Raw genomic sequence first — 6,830 nt, 5'->3', positions numbered from 1 at the left:
CAACTATACTGCTCAAAAAAATAAAGGGAACACTAAAATAACACATCCTAGATCTGAATGAATGAAATAATCTTATTAAATACTTTTTTCTTTACATAGTTGAATGTGCTGACAACAAAATCACACAATAATAATCAATGGAAATCCAATTTAACCCATGGAGGTCTGGATTTGGAGTCACACTCAAAATTAAAGTGGAAAACCACACTACAGGCTGATCCAACTTTGATGTAATGTCCTTAAAACAAGTCAAAATGAGGCTCAGTAGTGTGTGTGGCCTCCACGTGCCTGTATGACCTCCCTACAACGCCTGGGCATGCTCCTGATGAGGTGGCGGATGGTCTCCTGAGGGATCTCCTCCCAGACCTGGACTAAAGCCTCCGCCAACTCCTGGACAGTCTGTGGTGCAACGTGGCGTTGGTGGATGGAGCGAGACATGATGTCCCAGATGTGCTCAATTGGATTCAGGTCTGGGGAACGGGCGGGCCAATCCATAGCATCAATGCCTTCCTCTTGCAGGAACTGCTGACACACTCCAGCCACATGAGGTCTAGCATTGTTTGCATTAGGAGGAACCCAGGGCCAAACGCACCAGCATATGGTCTCACAAGGGGTCTGAGGATCTCATCTCGGTACCTAATGGCAGTCAGGCTACCTCTGGCGAGCACATGGAGGGCTGTGCGGCCCCCCCAAAGAAATGCCACCCCACACCATGACTGACCCACCGCCAAACCGGTCATGCTGGAGGATGTTGCAGGCAGCAGAACGTTCTCCACGGCGTCTCCAGACTCTGTCACGTCTGTCACATGTGCTCAGTGTGAACCTGCTTCATCTGTGAAGAGCACAGGGCGCCAGTGGGGCATGTCCACCGGACGCACCGGGCTGTGTGGACGCACTGGCGACACAGCGCGCAACTCCGCATCCCATGGCTCCTCCTCCAGATCTTCCTTCAGCAGGTCCTCAATAAACCACCTCATCTCCGTCTCTTCCTCTGCCGTCATCCCCCACGAGAGCAGTGGTCTGGGCTCCTCCTCTGCCCTTCCGGACCACCCCATTAGCCCCCCCCAAAAAAATTCTTGGGGGTGTCTTCCGGGCTCCCTCGACCGACGCCAGCGACCCCGTCTGCTGGCCGGCGTCTCCTCCATTGCCCGGACCTCCCTCTTCCGCTGCTTGGTCCCTTGGTGGTGGGTAATTCTGTAACGGCTGTCGTCTGAAGAAGTGGACCAAGGTGCAGCGGAGTTAGTGTTCATTATTAGAATTTAATATAAACAACATGAACACTATACAAAACAAGAAAAGAGTAAACTGACAGCAAACAGTCCTGTCTGGTACAAAACACTGACAGAAACAATTACCCACAAACCCAAAGGAAAAACATGCTCCTTATGTGTGACTCCCAATCAGCAGCAACGAGCTTCAGCTGTGCCTGATTGGGAGCCACACACACACACACACACACACACACACACACACACACACGGCCCAAAACAAAGAAATACAAAAACATAGAAAAAGGAACATAGAACGCCCACCCAATGTAACACCCTGGCCTAACCAAAATAAAGAACAAAAACCCCTCTCTATGGCCAGGGCGTTACAGTTGGTTTATCCCTCTGTACTGGTACAAATCTGCTACTCACACCACTCCTCTCAGGATCTCTCCCCCTTGACCCATCTTCCTCTACTTTCTTCACTGCCTCAGCATATAAACAACTTCTGCACTACTCTAACCCTGGAAACCTCAACCTGTCTTTCTCGCACGGGACATTTCTGATCCCCAGCTCCATGGGCACCCCTACAATTAACACATACCACTTCTTTCCCCAATGCTACACATTCCTTTGTCTCATGCCCTTCTGCACACTTCTCACATCTAGGAACCTCCCTCCTACACACTGCTGCCACACGCCCATAAGATTGACACTTGTAACAATGTAATGTAGTCGACACAAAAGCTCGTACAGGATAACTTATATATCCTAACATCACTTTTTCGGACAAAGACTCATCAAAACTAAAAAAAACAGGCAATGACTCTTCTGTTTCACCATTCATGCCACCCTGTCTGGGTTGCGCCAATCACCGGGAATCTTCCTCTTCAGTTGGCCAGCTTTCACATTTACCGCTACCCCAGTAATCAATCCTTTCAATGGCGCCCTTTTCTTGAGAGCAAAACCACTCACATCTCTTGCCCCCATTCGTTTAACACCTGTTCCCTCTGACCAGCAGAAACACAAACAATTATCACAAGACCACTTCTGGTTACTCTCACCAATTCCACAGCACCCGACTCTGTTTTAACCCACCCTGAAACCTCAAAAGGGTAAACTTTTTCCAAAAACTTCACTCCTACTGTCACAGACTCATCTTTATCCTGACCCTCGGTGCAAGCCTCGGGCTCTGAGAGCTTCACCACGCCTACCACCTCTGATACTTTGCCCTCATTCACTTCCATTTCTCCTCCTGTCTTCAACTCACTCTGCATACACTTTCTACCATTATTCTTTAACAAACCATCTCCCTTTTTTCCACAATTTTTAACCGACTCAAGATCACCCTCTTCCTCCCTCTCTCTCTCTCTCTTAGACCTCCTCTGTCTCTCTTTTTCCCTCCATTCCTCCTCCGTATTCCAAGTATAAGTCTCCTTATGATAATACTGTACTTCTCCTGACATACATCTTGTTCTTGCTTTGTCAAGGGACGCCATTTAACTGGCTGTCACAATCTCCGTACAATCAGCACGAACCCCTCGGGATGTAGTGTTCAACAGTGCATCCCACTTGTAAAGCAGCTGCTTCGTCTTGATGTACTTCTTTATCAACATCTACCGCGACGCTTTTCCATTTCAAACAAGCACGCTCTCTTTCTCCCGGATTCCTCAATTTCCTGGAGCATGACCTTCTAGAGCAGGCCTGGGCAATTCCAGTCCTCTGGGGCCTGACTGGTGTCTAGCTGTTTAATTCGCAACGACCGCTGTTAAAAAAAATCAGATACATAGTAAATACTACTAATAGTATTTGACCGATGTTTGGCATTTAAAGTATAAAATGGGCACACAGGCATATCTGCATTTAAAATAGCCAACTCCAGAACTAAACTACATGGGGAAAAGTATATGGACACCCCTTCAAATAAATAGATTTGGCTATTTCAGCCACTCCCGTTGCTGACAGGTGTATGAAATCGAACACACAACCATGCCCACTCATTGCCGAGTTCTAAACTGCCTCTGGAAGCAACGTCAGCACAATAACTGTTCATTGGGAGCTTCATGAAATGGGTTTCCATGACTGAGCAGCCACACACATGCCTAAGATCACCATGTGCAATGCCAAGCCTCTGCTGGAGTGGTGTAAAGCTACAGCCATTGGACTCTGAAGCAGTTCCCCATCTGGTAGTCTGACAGATGGATCTGGGTTTGGCGGATGCCAGAACCCTACCTGCCCAAATGCATAGTGCCAACTGTAAAGTTTGGTGGAGGAGGAATAATGGTCTGAGTCTGTTTTTCATGGTTTAGGCTAGGTCCCTTAGTTCCAGTGTAGGGAAATCTTAACGCTACAGCATAGACCCCTTTCTGTGTTTACAAATATTGCCTCACTAGGGCGGTGCACGCTAGTTGGTGGCAGAACAGGGGGGGTTATTATAGAACGGCAGCAAAAAAAGCCTCTATTTACATGTTGCTTATGAGTGCATTTCACACTACTTTTGGATTATAATTGGATTTTAAGGCTAGTATGAATGTCCTGCTTAATATAAAGTTTGTGTCATTATTGCAAATCAACTGCATTGTACTTAAAAAAAACACTTACATTTCAACCAGTAAAATGGCTCTTTGGCTAGCTTTTGCTACAGTCTATATCAATGAGCGTTAGCATTCTAGCTAACAATTGCTTTATCCAAAATAGTTATTTTGCAAAGATCACAACCAAATATCATCTTAGCGACTGTTCAAGCAAGAATCAAAACATAATTGTAAACGTATGCTGAATGGGTGCAGATGGCGATGGCTTTCTTACTGCCGCCAAGGCGCGCACATCAGTGAGTGACGTCAGTGTGTCGTGTACTGGAAAAGGGTCTATACAGTGATATTCTAGATGATTCTGTGCTTCCAATTTTGTGGCAACAGTTTTGGGAAGCCCCTTTCCTGTTTCACCATGACAACGTGGACAAAGCGAGGTCCATACAGAAATGATTTGTCGAGATCGGTGTGGAAGAACTTGACTGGCCTGCACAGAGACCTGACCTCAACTGCACTGAACACTTTTGGGAAGACTTGGAATGCCGACTGCAAGCCGGGCCTAACATCAGTGCCCGACCTCACTAATGCTCTTGTAGTTGAATGGAAGCAAGTCCCCGCAGCAATGTTCCAACATCTAGTGGAAAGCCTTCCCAGAAGAGTGGAGACGTTTATAGCAGTAAACGGGGACCAACTTCATATTAATGCCAATGATTTTGGAATGAGATGTTTGACGAACCAATGTCCACATACTTTTGGTAATGAAGTGTATTTTTTATATTTTGTTTAAGTAATCTAAAGTTGCATTTCTTAGTATCTTTCCCTGGTGGTCTAGTGGTTAGGATTCGGCGCTCTCACCGCCGCGGCCCGGGTTCGATTCCCGGTCAGGGAATTTGCGTTTTGGTAGTGCTGCTTATTGTACAATTTCTCATCTTATCTTTTGACAGTGCTAGTGACATAACTAACATGTTTGAACATTGAAAAACGCATATGATCCACTTTACCCAGCGAAGGATTCGGGTAAATTCTTTGTCTCCTTTTCAGATTTCACCGCTAGATGGCGGTCTAATCACAGCAATTGCTACTCGGCTGAAATCAAAAGGCATGGCGCTTGATGAGCTCATGAATTCAGTCATTATAAATGTCCCCTTGCTGTTATTCACAAACAGAAAGTGGCACAGTTGATGTAATATGAAGTTTGACCCGGCTTTTGATGACACTGAGCTCCATGATTTTACATTGGATTGTTGATTTTAAAGACCTTGAATATCTAGCCCAGGGATGGGCAACTGGCAAGCCTTCAGGTTGCAAGTCCCCATTTAAGGCCGAACCCCCCACACCCCCAACAATTAAAAAAAAAATAATAATACATATATACAGTACCAGTCAAAAGTTTGGACACACCTACTCATTCCAGGGTTTTTCTTTATTTGGACTATTTTCTACAATGTAGAATAATAGTGAAGACATCACAACTATGAAATAACCCATATGGAATCATGTAGTAACCAAAAAAGTGTTAAACAAATCAAAATAGATTTTATATTTGAGATTCTTCAAAGTAGCCACCCTTTACCTTGATGACAGCTTTGCACACTCTTGGCATTCTCTCAACAAGCTGCACCCGGGAATGCTTTTCCAACAGTCTTGAAGGAGTTCCCACATATTCTGAGCACTTGTTGGCTGCTTTTCCTTCACTCTGTGGTCCATCTCATCCCAATCCATCTCAATTCAGGTGAGATCAGGTGCTTATGGAGGCCAGCTCACCTGATGCAGCACTCCATGATTCTCCTTCTTGGTCAAATAGCCCTTGCACAGCCTGGAGGTCTGTTGGGTCATTGTCCTGTTGAAAAATAAATTATAGTCCCACTAAGCGCAAACCAGATGGGATGGCGTATTGCTGCAGAATGCTGTGGTAGCCATGCTGGTTAAGTGTTCCTTGAATTCTAAGTAAATCACTGACAGTGTCACAAGCAAAGCTCCCCCACACCATCACACCTCCTCCTCCATGCTTCACAGTGGGAACCACACATGCGTAGATCATCTGTTCACCTACAGTACTCTGCGTCTCACAAAGACATGGCGGATGCAACCAAAAATCTAAAATTTGGACTCATCAGACCAAAGGACAGATTTCCACCGGTCTAATGTCCATTGCTCGTGTTTCTTGGCCCATGCAAGTCTCTTATTCTTATTGGTGCCCTTTAGTAGCGGTTTCTTGAAAGCAATTCGACCATGAAGGCCTGATTCACGCAGTCTCCTCTGAACAGTTTATGTTGAGGTGTGTCTTCTATTTGAACTCTGTGGAGCATTTATTTGGGCTGCAATTTCTGAGGCTGGTAACTCTAGTGAACTTATCCTCTGCAGCAGAGGTAACTCTGGGTCTTCCTAGAGTTTCATCATAGCGCTTGATGGTTTTTGCAACTACACTTGATGAAACTTTCAAAGTTCTTGACATTTGACTGACCTTCATGTCCTAAAGTAACAATGGACTGTTGTTTCTCTTTGCTTATTTGAGTTGCTCTTGCCATAATATGGGCTTGGTCTATCTTCTGTATACCACCCCTACCTTTTCACAACACCACTGGCTGGCTCAAACGCATTAACTTTTAACAAGGCACACCTGTTAATTGAAATGTATTCCAGGTGACTACCTCATGAAGCTGGTTGAGAGAATTTCAACAACTGTCATCAAGGCAAAGGGTGGCTTTGATTTGTTTAACACTTTTTTGGTTACTACAGGATTCCATATGTGTTATTTCGTAGTTGTGATGTCTTAACTATTAATCTACTATGTAGAAAATAGTACAAATAAAGAAAAACCTTTGAATGAGTAGGTGTGTCCAAACTTTTGACTGGTACTGTATATATATATATATACATATTATCATTTTTTGGGGAACTTAGTTGGTGTCTCAACTTATTGTTGAGAGTTACAATAGTATAATACACATGGTGTGATTTCAAAATGTGTTTGTGCATCAGCAGTTTTTATCTTGTTATGTCAATCACTGACAGTCACACAATTAGCCCATGTCAGCTACATTTTTTTAGATTGGTAAGTTAGTCTAGCCAGCTATCTAAACTTGTAGTA

General features: G+C 44.6%; 1 non-coding gene across 1 annotated transcript; it reads left to right on the top strand.

Moving 5' to 3' along the window:
• The first annotated feature begins 4,556 nt into the window (after positions 1-4,556).
• Positions 4,557-4,628, top strand: trnae-cuc (transfer RNA glutamic acid (anticodon CUC)). The gene has a single exon. It is a non-coding gene; the product is annotated as a tRNA-Glu (tRNA).
• The last annotated feature ends 2,202 nt before the right edge of the window (positions 4,629-6,830 follow it).

The sequence above is a fragment of the Salmo trutta genome, chromosome 1 (genome assembly GCF_901001165.1).
Source record: "Salmo trutta chromosome 1, fSalTru1.1, whole genome shotgun sequence".
NCBI classification, from domain to species: domain Eukaryota; kingdom Metazoa; phylum Chordata; class Actinopteri; order Salmoniformes; family Salmonidae; genus Salmo; species Salmo trutta.
The sequence above is the reverse complement of the archived record's forward strand: the minus strand, read 5'-3'. Positions and strand labels throughout refer to the sequence as shown.